This window comes from Mesoplodon bidens (assembly GCF_964165515.1).
Source record: "Mesoplodon bidens genome assembly, chromosome: 5".
NCBI classification, from domain to species: Eukaryota; Metazoa; Chordata; class Mammalia; order Artiodactyla; family Ziphiidae; genus Mesoplodon; species Mesoplodon bidens.
In genome coordinates this window covers 138,404,481-138,416,123 of record NC_138161.1, presented here as the reverse complement: position 1 = coordinate 138,416,123, position 11,643 = coordinate 138,404,481, and the positions used below count along the sequence as shown (strand labels likewise).

The following is an 11,643-nucleotide window of genomic DNA, read 5'->3' as shown; positions in this document are numbered from 1 at the left end:
ACCATGTTTTTCTCTGGATATATGCCCAGGAGTGGGATTGCTGGATCATATGGTAATTCTATTTTTAGTTTTCTGAGGAACTTCCATACTGTTTTCCACAGTGGCTGCACTAACTTACATTCCCACCAACAGTGTAGGAGGGTGCCCTTTTTTCCACACCATCTCCAACATTTGTTATTTGTAGACTTTTTAATGATGGCCATTCTGACTGTTGTGAAGTGGTACCTCATTGTAGTTTTGATTTGCATTTCTCTAATAAGTAGTGATATTGAGAATTTTTTCATGTGCCTCTCGGCCATCTGTATGTCTTCTTTGGAGAAATGTCTATTTAGGTCTTCTGCCCATTTTTTGATTGGTTTGTTTGTTTTTTTGTTGCCGAGTTGTATGAGCTGTTTCTATATTTTGGAAAGTAAGCCTTTGTCAGTCGCATCGTTTGCAAATATTTGCTCCCATTCTCGAGTTTCAGCATTGCCTTTTTCTTTGTATAATCCCTACCCAAATTCCAGCCAATTGCTCATTGTGCCTCCAGCAGGTTCCTGAATTTCAAGCTTGTGTTCACTGCTATATCCTCAGCACCATGATCTAGAACAGTGGTACTCAACAAGTATTTGCTGAATGGATCAATAGATGTATGTATGGGTGGATGAGTGTGTGTATGAATCTATCTGGGTCTAAGATGCAGAACCTGCTCCTACTTCCCACAGCAATTTGTGATTCTCTTTGTGGTGGGTCCATTTCTCCTTCCACCTGCCCCCTGATGGCTCTAAAAGCCCTTAGTCATTTGGCTCAAATGCCCTAGCTTTGGAGACCAGCTACTTATTAACTAAACCGTTGCACCACTCGCTCTTATAGCCTTAAATTAATTTGGGTTAATTCTTAACTGTTTCCTTTCTGTTCATGTGTCATTTAATGGTTTGCCTTTATCTGATTTTCCCCAATTTCCTGTGCATTTGTGGTTTTCTACAGGAGCTCTGTACCAGAGGCCTCATGCGGCCACACCAAACGAGTGTGGACACCTAAGTTTTCCAGGAGGGTTCCCCTGCTGCTCTGGGTCTCAACCAATTGATGTCCATCCAGATATTCCCAGCCAAGGTTATTTATGCTAGAGGAGGAAGCATGCCCGCCCCAGAGCCAGTTCTTGGGGAAAAGAAGAATTCTTGATATAGCCCGAGCCCCCAAAGAAGAAAGATTTCTCTGCAACAGCTAAAGGTTGGTGACATACTTTTCCTCCAGCTCAGTGAAAGCTGTCCATGTTTGCTTTCTTTCCCATGCATTTCATTAGTGTGTTTTGTCCAAATGACCTTTGGAAGAAACAAGAAGGAAAAAATTTTAAATCAACAGGGTAAGCTTTATGGGGGACTGAGAGTTTATCCATCACTGATTCTCAACATCTAGCATAGTGCCAGATGGGCAGATACTAAATAAATGTTTGATGAAGGAAGGAGAGAAAGACAGGAGGAAAGGAGAGAAAAAGGAAAGGATTGGAGATTGCCATGAATGGAAAGAATGCTAATTTATTATTTAGAAATAATATGGTGATAACATAGTTGTGTTTTTTTTTTTTTTTTTTTTTGCTGTACGCGGGCCTCTCACTGTTGTGGCCTTCCCGTTGCGGAGCACAGGCTCCGGACACGCAGGCTCAGCGGCCATGGCTCACGGGCCCAGCCGCTCCGCAGCATGTGGGACCCTCCCGGACCGGGGCACGAACCGGCGTCCCCTGCATCGGCAGGCGGACTCTCAACCAGTGCGCCACCAGGGAAGCCCCATAGTTGTGTTTTCAAAGCTAATTAGTTGCATTATCACTGACACCTTGCATTTTATTGATTTTAGAATCAATAAAACAAATTAAATCACTTTACAAATTGAAGGATGTATTTATAAAGATAAAATAAATAGTAGACAACCAGGATAGCAACAACAAAAAAGTGCTCTTTGGCACTTAAGCATAAACAGCACTGCTCATAGCTTAAGATAAATTCAAAACTCTGTAAGGTAATAGCCATTTACTCTGTCAATGCCGAATTCTCCAAAGCAAATTAAAACAATCAAGGACTTTATTTATGGATAAATGCAAGCCAATCATGGAGGTGAGAGAATTGACTGTAACTGGTCAGTATGGTATTTAGAAAAGGTCAACTAATCAGAAAGGTCAACTAATTTAGAAAAGGTCAACTAATCAGAAACTAATGTGCACTAAATAAGTTTACAAATATCTAGACTTCCTGCTGTTGAGAGGGATTAACCACTCAAAAGTATTTTCTTATGTGTCAAGGAAAAACATCTCAGTGCAGAAAAAGAAAAAGATTATGTAAATAAGCATTTTTTTAGTATCAATCTTTCATTTATTCAAGATCATACAGGCCACCAAGTTCAGGTCCAGCAAAATAATTCTAAATGACACATACATGGCAAAAGAACACACCACCGTGATGGAGGCAGAAGGGGAATAATTAAGCTATATTGTTTTTATAAAATCAAGATCTCAAAAGGGATTGTTTCTTCAGCAATTCAGTTAGTGACGTATATTAAACTTCTCAATGTTAGGAAAAGTCACTATAATTTTGTATCATTTTAATTTGGGGAAAATAAAATATAACATAGGAGAAAAATCTAAAAACATTTCCAAAACAAATTCAGAGAAACATCCATTCTGATACCAGTCTTGCAGAGATTGTATTAATGAGGCATGTAATTTGTTGTGAAGGATTTGCCAGAATGATTTAGACTATTATGATCCGCACAACTGTATTACAAAAGAAAACTGTTGGTGATGTAGGTAGATGATGACTGGTGACTGCCAAAAAAAAAAGAAAAAAAAAAAGGTTACTATCTTAGCTGCTGTGGGGTGTTCCCAAAGTTATAATAAGATGATTCAGGCTTTTGTGTCAATAAATTTCACCTGTGAAACTGATTCGTGCAAGAGTTCAGTGGGTCCCAAACTTCAGTCAGTGATCATCTTTGTCCTGTTTTTCTGCCACTCGTACCGCCATTTAACATGTTTTTTTTCCTTTAAATTAAATTATTTTTTAACCTAAATATATTTAAAAAGAAACTCAGTGGATATTACCACCTAATGTCATCTGTGATAGGCATTCTTTGGCAAACTCTTCAATAACAAACTAATAATAATAATTAATAATAATAATAATTTAAGACTATTTCAAAACTAACTCTATGAGATAGAGACATACTGGTAGAGAAGAAGTTAGAATCCTTAGAACTCATGGGAAAGAGTTTGGATAACTCGTATGCTCAGATTACAGTTTGCTTTTTGTGGCTTCATTGAAGAAGCAAGTTAATGTTTATATGACACTGAACTTCAAAGTCCAGGCCAAAAGGAGGAAAACAGAGAGAGAGAGAAAAACAGTTGGCTTTTGTCACTTCTCGTTTTTCCTTACCCTGTGGCAAGGCCCCAGGGGGCAGAAGCACACAGACACTGGAGAGAACCAAAGCAGGGGGATGGGGTCTTGTCTTACCAGAGTACAGTACTTTTCAATTAAATTATAAAAATGTATTATGCTAAGATACAAGCGCTGTGTTTCCTGACTCACGTGGCACTTATTCTTGTTGGAGTTTCACCATGTCTTTAAATAGTAATCTTCTTTTCTACAGTCTTGGTGTAAAATTCTTTACCTTACCTCCTTTGTATGCTGCAATCTCTGACCATGTTGTGTGTCTTAACTGTGATACTCTTGGTTTATAGATGTGAGTGCTGTTATTGTAACAAAGTAGGACATTTTCTATATAATACAATGAAACAGTATTCTTCTTTTCAAGTACTTCCTTTCTGATTCTTCCCTCTTGTGGGGGATTTTCACTTAGTCTAGCCTCATACGTAGAAATGTCAAGTCCTGGAAAAGGTCCCTTTAAAGTTGGACTCCACAGTTGACAGGTCTGTGTGCTCCTAAAAGAGTATCTGAAAGACAGGAAAGGAAGCTGAAGAGATTTTCTTCAAATGAAATGCAGGATGAGATTTCAAGAGCTAACTGTCTCGTCCCTCAAAGACAGGGAACATAACTCTGCACTCCTTAAGTGTGGGCTGCACAGCGTGACTTCCTTCCAAAGAGCACAGTGTGGAAGCGGGCAGGGAGTGACTTTACAGTGGAGAGACCTGACAGACACAACCTCAGCCAGGTGACCAAGGTCGGCATCAGCAGTGATAACTCATGTCGATAGTGTGCACCTTGATGTGAGGTGATGAAAATGGCACTTTGCCTCTATGGGCGTCCTCTCCAAAACAAATGACCCCAGTCTAATAATGAGAAAAACATCAGACACACCCAAACTGAAGGAAATTCTATAAATATCTGACCAGTAGTCCTCAAAACTGTCAAGGTCATTTAAAAAAAAAAAAAGGGTGAGAAACTATCACAGGCCAGAGGAGCCTATGGCAACATGACAACTACATGTAATATGGTATCCTGAATGCTTCCCTAGAACCAAAAAAGGAGATTACCTACAAACTAAGGAAATCTGAATGAAGTATGGACTTCCATTAACAGTAATGTATCAGTATTGGTTCATTTGTTACGACAAATGTACCACACTCAAGTAAGGCGTTAACAGAGGGGGAAATTGGGTGTTGGGTACATGAGAATTCTCTCTATCATATCAACTTTTCTCTAGATCTATAAAACTATTCTAAATTAAAAAGTTTATTTAAAGAAAAAAAGCTAACTAACTGCCAGAGAAACCACAGGTTGGAAAACTACTGAGACTCTTCGTGACTTCCAATATTTCCTGAAAATCCAAGAGAAACTTTGTAACCACATCAAGACTTAGGTGCTGCCTCTGGTGGCTGTTACCCCAAGATTAACGGGGACGGATTCTAGTTGTACAGTCTAGTGCTTGAAGTTACCTCAAGAGGGAGGAGCCAGGAAGAAAGGCAGGGATAAATCATTTAATATACACATTCATTCATTCATTCATTCACACACACACCCCTGCAATGAAACAGTGACACTCTCCTTCCCAGTCAACTCTCCTAGTCTCCATGGACTTCTCTGTGTCTATCCATCCTTACAGGTGGTGTTTCTCATACACTTTCATGTACCTACTGCCCTACATCTTTCTGTCCTCAGCTTCATCTGCCACTTACTTGCCATAATTCTCTCACCTGTAAATAGATCCACCTGCCTAAAATGTCCCCACATGCACAACACGCAGTGGTGCTCAGTGCCCCTCAAAACTTGCTGAGCCTGTGCTCTTTTTTTTTTTTTTTTGCGGTACACAGGCCTCTCCTATTGTGGCCTCTCCTGCTGCGGTGCACAGGCTCCTGATGCGCAGGCTCAGCGGCCATGGCTCACGGGCCCAGCCGCTCTGCGGCATGTGTGATCCTCCCAGACCGGGGCACGAACCCGTGTCCCCTGCATCGGCAGGCGGACTCTCAACCACTGCGCCACTAGGGAAGCCCAGCCTGTGCTCTTTTAATCCCTCGTTTTGTGAATGATGCCACCAAACCCTCAGGCACCCCGATCAGGAGCTCACCCTGTGCTGAGCTATCCCACAAAGCCCCTCAGCTACCAAATTGTGCAGATTCTACCTCCTAAATGGTTCTCAGGGCTGAGCCCTTGTCTCCAACCTCAGAGCCTTAGCTAGGCTTCTTACCATGTCTCATCCCAGAGACAGCCTCCGTCCCCTAGCCAGACTTCCACCTCCAGCCCATCTACCCCTCACCCTGCCCACACAGGGGTGTCTCTCACACACAGACCTGACCGTGCCCTTCCCCTGCAGGCGCCCTCCAAGATTACCTGTCACCCCTGGAATAAAGGCCAGGTTCGTCAGCCCGGCACACAAGTCCCTTTGTGAATGACAAGCCTCCTCTTGTCATTCTCCCCTCATCTCATGCCATGTTCCCAACTCACCTTCTGCTTCTACCATATGACTGGGATTCTCTTGCCCAATTTCCTTCCGTGCCCTCCTCCTACTTGGGCTTCAATATCCGACCCAAATTCTCTTTGGCAACGTCCTTGAGACTTCAAGCCTGAGGCAGGCGCCTTAAGGGCTCCTCCTTAGTGTTCTAAGTGCCCCCCTACCAATCCAGTCCCTATTCCCCCCCCACTCCACCCCCACTGTGCATAACTCTGGCATCGAGCTCAGTCATTAATTCAGTAATTGGCTAAAGACTAAAAATACAGCAGTGAACAGAACAGAAAACAAAACAAAAAACCCTGTCTTCTTGGAGTGTTCACCCTTTGCACACGGCCTCTGATTTTCCTTCTCCCTAGGGAGATTTTGAAGGCGAGAACTGCTCTTATATGCATCTTAAATACTTAGCATAGGACTTCCCTGGTGGCGCCGTGGTTGAGAGTCTGCCTGCCGATGCAGGGGACACGGGTTCGTGCCCCAGTCCGGGAAGATCCCACATGCCGTGGAGCGGCTGGACCCGTGAGCTATGCCCACTGAGCCTGCGCGTCCGGAGCCTGTACTCCACAATGGGAGAGGCCACGACAGTGAGAGGCCTGCGTACCGCAAAAAAAAAAAAAAAAAAAAAAACTTAGCATAGTACGCAACACATAATTGGTGCTCAAAAAACACAGATGAGGGGCTTCCCTGGTGGCGCAGTGGTTGAGAGTCCGCCTGCCGATGCAGGGGACACGGGTTCGTGCCCCTATCCCGGAAGATCCCACATGCCGCGCAGCGGCTGGGCCCGCGAGCCATGGCCGCGGAGCCTGTGTGTCCGGAGCCTGTGCTCCGCAACGGGAGAGGCCACAGCAGTGAGAGGCCCGCGTACAGCAAAAAAAAAAAAACACAGATGAATAGTCCATGAATGAAGGCCCGTGATTCTGTTCCTCCCATCCTTCACGCCAACGCAAGGATAGGAGTTAGAGGAATGCCTTCATCGTGCCACGGAAAAACAACTTGAATGCCTCACTCCATCCCTTCCCCAATCCTCCCAGTTTGTTCATTTCTTTTCCCTTAGAGCAGCGGCAGTTCAGTGGCGCATCTGCGTGTTCTTCTCTGAGGGTGTCCACTTGCTTCTGGAGGGAACAATTCCTACACAATCAGAATATCATAAATGCTGGTTGTTTTTAATTTTAAGAATCAAGCTCTAATGGGGAGGGGGAAGGGTGGGCTGTGACAAGGCGAAAGAGAGGCATGGACGTGTATACACTACCAAACGTAAGGTAGATAGATAGTGGGAAGCAGCCGCAGAGCACAGGGAGATCAGCTCGGTGCTTTGTGACCGCCTGGAGGGGTGGGATGGGGAGGGTGGGAGGGAGGGAGATGCATGAGGGAAGGGATGTGGGAACAGATGTATATGTATGACTGATTCACTTTGTTATAAAGCAGAAACTAATTAAAAAAATAAATAAATAAACTTAAAAAAAAAAAAAAAAAAAGAATCAAGCTCTAGATGAAGCACAAACAATTCTATTTCTAGAACAGAACAAAGACGTTTTAAACTTTGTTGCCATGGCACCATGAGAGTCCGGGGGCCCGAGCTTAGGGATGGGGCGGAAGAGAGCAGAAGTGGAAGGACAGGCAAAGGGGGTTAGTTTCCTCGGCTACAAAAACGCAAGTGCGGAAGTGTCGTGAAGCTGCCTTGCACCGATGTGTCAAGAACTAGAAAATTATCCTTAAACCTCTGTTGCTTCTTTTTATCGGACAGCCTGTGGTACTGTTTGGGACTTTTTTTTTTTTTAAATTAGGTGCACACTATTATATTTGTAAATGTAGGAAACTAGTTGGATTAGCAAACCAGTGAAGGGATGGCATGCATATTGTGGAAGAGGCATGTATACTGTGTGTGTGGCATGCACGGTCACCAGGAGGGTGGTTTGTGTTCCCTCCTCGCGGGGAAGGGCGTTGGGAGGTGGACGAGCCCAGTGTTGACTGCAGCCGGTGACCTCAGGGAGCTTTGGCCTTCCCATCAGTGCTGAGTCACTGGCTGAACTAAGGCTGACATGCTGTCCTGACTTTAAGGCCACCATGGTGGCCTCCCCTCGGCCCCCAGAGCCTCAGGAACAGACTCCTAGGAATTCAGCAGAGGTGCTGGGAAGTCTAGCACAACCTTCCGGAAAGCCTTCCTCCACCCGATGGGGGATGTACGGTGCCGTCCTCCTTCCTCTTTGTCCTCTTTTCTGATGATGTCATTCTCGTCCATCCTGTGGAGCTGTTGGACAGAGCACAGCCTCTGCACCTGGAGGACCAGGATGAGTGGGGGGCCACGTACCGCCTTGTCCGGAAACCCTGTGCAGGATACTCAACTCTATACCTCATTTCCCTCCCATCTTCCCCACATCTGTGGATTCTTGATTACGTAGGGGACACAGAGGCAGAGAGAGCTGGCCAGACCAAATGTTTTACCATCTAACTGTGCCTGGTGAGGGAGCATCTTAAACCGTCATCCCCAGGGAAGTTTGTAGCATCAGGGCCCTTCCCTCAGGGCAGGCTGAGTGCAGCCTGCACCTTTCCAGGACCCGTTCATCACTGTTGCTCATGTCTGCTCCAAGAATGCCTGTGTGTGCATGTCATGCGTGGGTGTTTCACTGTGATGACCTTGGAGAGGTTTCAACATAAGGCTGTTCTTCTCTGAATTCCTTTGGCTGTGTGTCGTAAGCTGGGGCTATAAGCTGAGGCTGAGCTGGGAGAGAGTTTGGGTGTTCCCCGTTCCTGGATTTGGGCAGAAAGGTCTGAGAAGCACAGATCTAGTGGGGGACTGTTCCCACTGGCCGCTGCACAAGTGTCTGGAGATCATGTGTTCTTACCGGAGAGGGTTCTTCCGGGAAGGCCTGTGAGTCAAGACCCCTGGAGTCCTCAGCGGGGTGACTTCACATGAGTCACCACGCTGCTTGATGTCTGACGAATAAGTGGAGATCATGTATTTTGCCTTCACTGATCTCAAGGCGTGTGACTCTTTTGGGGGAGGGTCAGCAGCGGGAAATGTGTCATCGTTTCCCGTTGCTGACCACTCTCTTTTCCTGCAGACCGCGTCACACAGCACATCTGAGCAGCTCGACGTCTGATTCCTGCTCTTATCTTGTTTTTCTTTTTCTTAATGTTTTATTTTCTCCTAAGTTGAATCATTCACGGCTCTTCATGGCCTCTGAACTGAGCTGAATTTTCCTGGCCTTTCGTTCGAATTCTGCCTCCTTCCCATTTTCCCATTCCCAATGCCATGTTCTCCAACCAAATTCATCAGCTAACCATTCCCTGGACACCTCACAGACATTTCCACCCCCGCCTGCGCCTCTTGTCTGGATGCGTCCATCACTCCCACCCCTCAGATTTTACTTTCTCTGCTTATGTAAGTACACAGAAACCCTGCCCAAGCCCCACCTGGTCTCTCCTCCCATCTCTGAGCCCGTAGCCCTCAGTGTGCTTGTGACACCCTTGTACCGGGCCGGGTTGATGGCTGCTGGCATCTTATCTACCCTGCCTCCCCTTTGTGCTGGGGGACAGGTCTTTCACTTTGCTGTGTTTCCAGAACATTTCCAGAGCTTGGGGCAGGCTATAGTATGTCTACAATATGTAGCAGGTGCTCCTTGATGTTTGCCTGAGATAAGGATGAAACAAGCTGCCGCCCTGAGCACTGCACCTAATGTTTGTTCCCAGGGCCCTTGGGTTTTAGGGGAGCCTGCAGCTGAGAGTAGGGGAGGGTCTCAGAGAGAAGGAACCCAGAGCTAACTAGGCTTATAGCTCTTCTGTATGGAAGTTTCAAGTAACATTAAAAAAAAAGAAAATCTGTGCTGAAACTTTGAAAGCCATTGCATCCCACTGTTATTATTTCCATGGCTCATGTGATAAACAGTAGGAAAAAAATTCATGCTCACCATTGAACAGTGCACCTGTAACACTGAGAAACCATCAGAAAAGGAAGGGTTTGGCTCAAAGAGTGGGCATGTTACACAGAACCAGGAAAAAAACCTGACTTGTAAGAAAGAGACAAATGAACTTGCTGAGACCATCTAAATTCTAGAAGTTTGCATTTTGGGTCACCAGAGGTCACAAGTGATGGAAGCTCTGACATGCATCGTCCACGTGGTTACACCTGTCTCCTCCGTGCAGGCCTCTGAGGCCCCCAGGGGTCGGCGTGAAGCCAGGGCCGGTGAAGCCTTGGGTGGATGCAGGAGAGAGAACGGAGAGGACCGGTCCAATGAGAGGGGCAGGCGGTGTGAGGCTCTGGGGAGGAAGGCTGGGACAGCCACCCACCCGCTTGGTTGCTCAGCTCAGCCTCCCTCAACCCCAACTTCTCTCTGCTGGCCTCTGCTTGTCAGCCCCTCCTTGTCCTCGAGGTGGCCACCAGCCCAGAGTCCTTGGGTCCTCCTGGCGCCAGAGCCTGCGGCTCTCTGACCCACTGCCCCGCAGGTCACGTTGTAAGAGGGAGACCCTGGGGCTGACTGGGTCCAGCTGGCGCTGAGTGGAGGCGAGGGGTCGCCAGGGGGTCAGGCTGGCCACAGGAGGCCCAACAGGGCAAGCGGCCAGCAGACCCTGCGCTATAGTTCGCAGGGGTTCTGAGCCCACATGTCCATTGTGCGAGCACAGGGGTGTCGCGGGGGGAATTGCACTGTCAGAATCCAGCAACAACTGTGAGGCTCTTGCTTCCTCCGGAGGCTGCAGCCTTGTTCCCTCTCCCCCAGGGTGGACTTTGCAGCATGGGACAGGGTCTGGTTAACAAGCTTCTCAGCTTTGGCACTAGAGGAAGTCAGAACACGGGAGGCCTTCCTACACAGTGCAGTATCTTACATACAGGGCAGGGTCTGAAGCCGGCACATAAGGTGAAAATACGTGTCATCAAAACGTCTCTGGAAAATCCTTTAAATCACCCATTAAGGTATGGGACCCGTACGTCTCTCAGCAAACCCGACACAGCCGGTTTTTCCTTTAGCACCAGAGCAGACTGTGTTTTTTGGCTGACAACCAGGGGATGTGATCACTGTGCGTTCAGGGGGCCATGTGTTATGAAAAAAAACCTTTAAATGTTAGATCCATTCTCAGCTAGAGAGCTCCATGGGCAAGTGCATGTTCTCTCGGAGGCATCTCCTCATAGGAATGTGGGGGGAATACCTCCCAACCTAAGATCATCCCCCTGTCTTTCCCTTCTCATCCCCAACCTTCTCTCCCCTGCCTGCCCCTCCCTCCCTCCTGTCTTTCTTTCTTCCTCCCTCCCTCCCTCTCTCTCTTTCTTTCTCTCTTTCTTTCCTTCTTTCCCTCCCTTTCTCCCTCCCTCCCCCGCCTCATTTCTTTCTTTCTTTCCTCCAAGGATATATTATGGTTACACTGACCTCAGTTATTTGTTCCTGGGATGGGATGTCGCTGTAAAAGTACAGTACCTCTATTTTTTTTTTTTTTTTCGGTATGCGGGCCTCTCACTGCTGTGGCCTTTCCCATTGCGGAACACAGGCTCCGGACGCGCAGGCTCAGCGGCCATGGCTCACGGGCCCAGCCGCTCCGCGCCATGTGGGATCTTCCCGGACTGGGGCACGAACCCGTGTCCCCTGCATCGGCAGGCGGACTCTCAACCACTGTGCCACCAGGGAAGCCCTACAGTACCTCTATTTGTCCCCCATTTGGCGCTTGCTATCTTTGCTCCACAAGGGGACAAGGTGCTCTCTGAGGCAGGAACAATATCTTGTAGTTTGCAGCATCTCCCCTGTACCTTCCCCAACCCAGGCACCAGCAACCCTGGCCATCTGCATG

General features: G+C 46.9%; 1 protein-coding gene across 1 annotated transcript in view; it reads left to right on the top strand.

The window, feature by feature from the left end:
• The first annotated feature begins 1,038 nt into the window (after positions 1-1,038).
• ZBTB38 (zinc finger and BTB domain containing 38) overlaps positions 1,039-11,643 on the top strand; it is a 119,989-nt gene continuing 109,384 nt past the window's right edge. The window contains exon 1 of the mRNA XM_081235076.1: positions 1,039-1,209. The gene's annotated coding sequence lies outside the window, so the exon portion shown is untranslated. The remainder of the gene's footprint in view (positions 1,210-11,643) is intronic.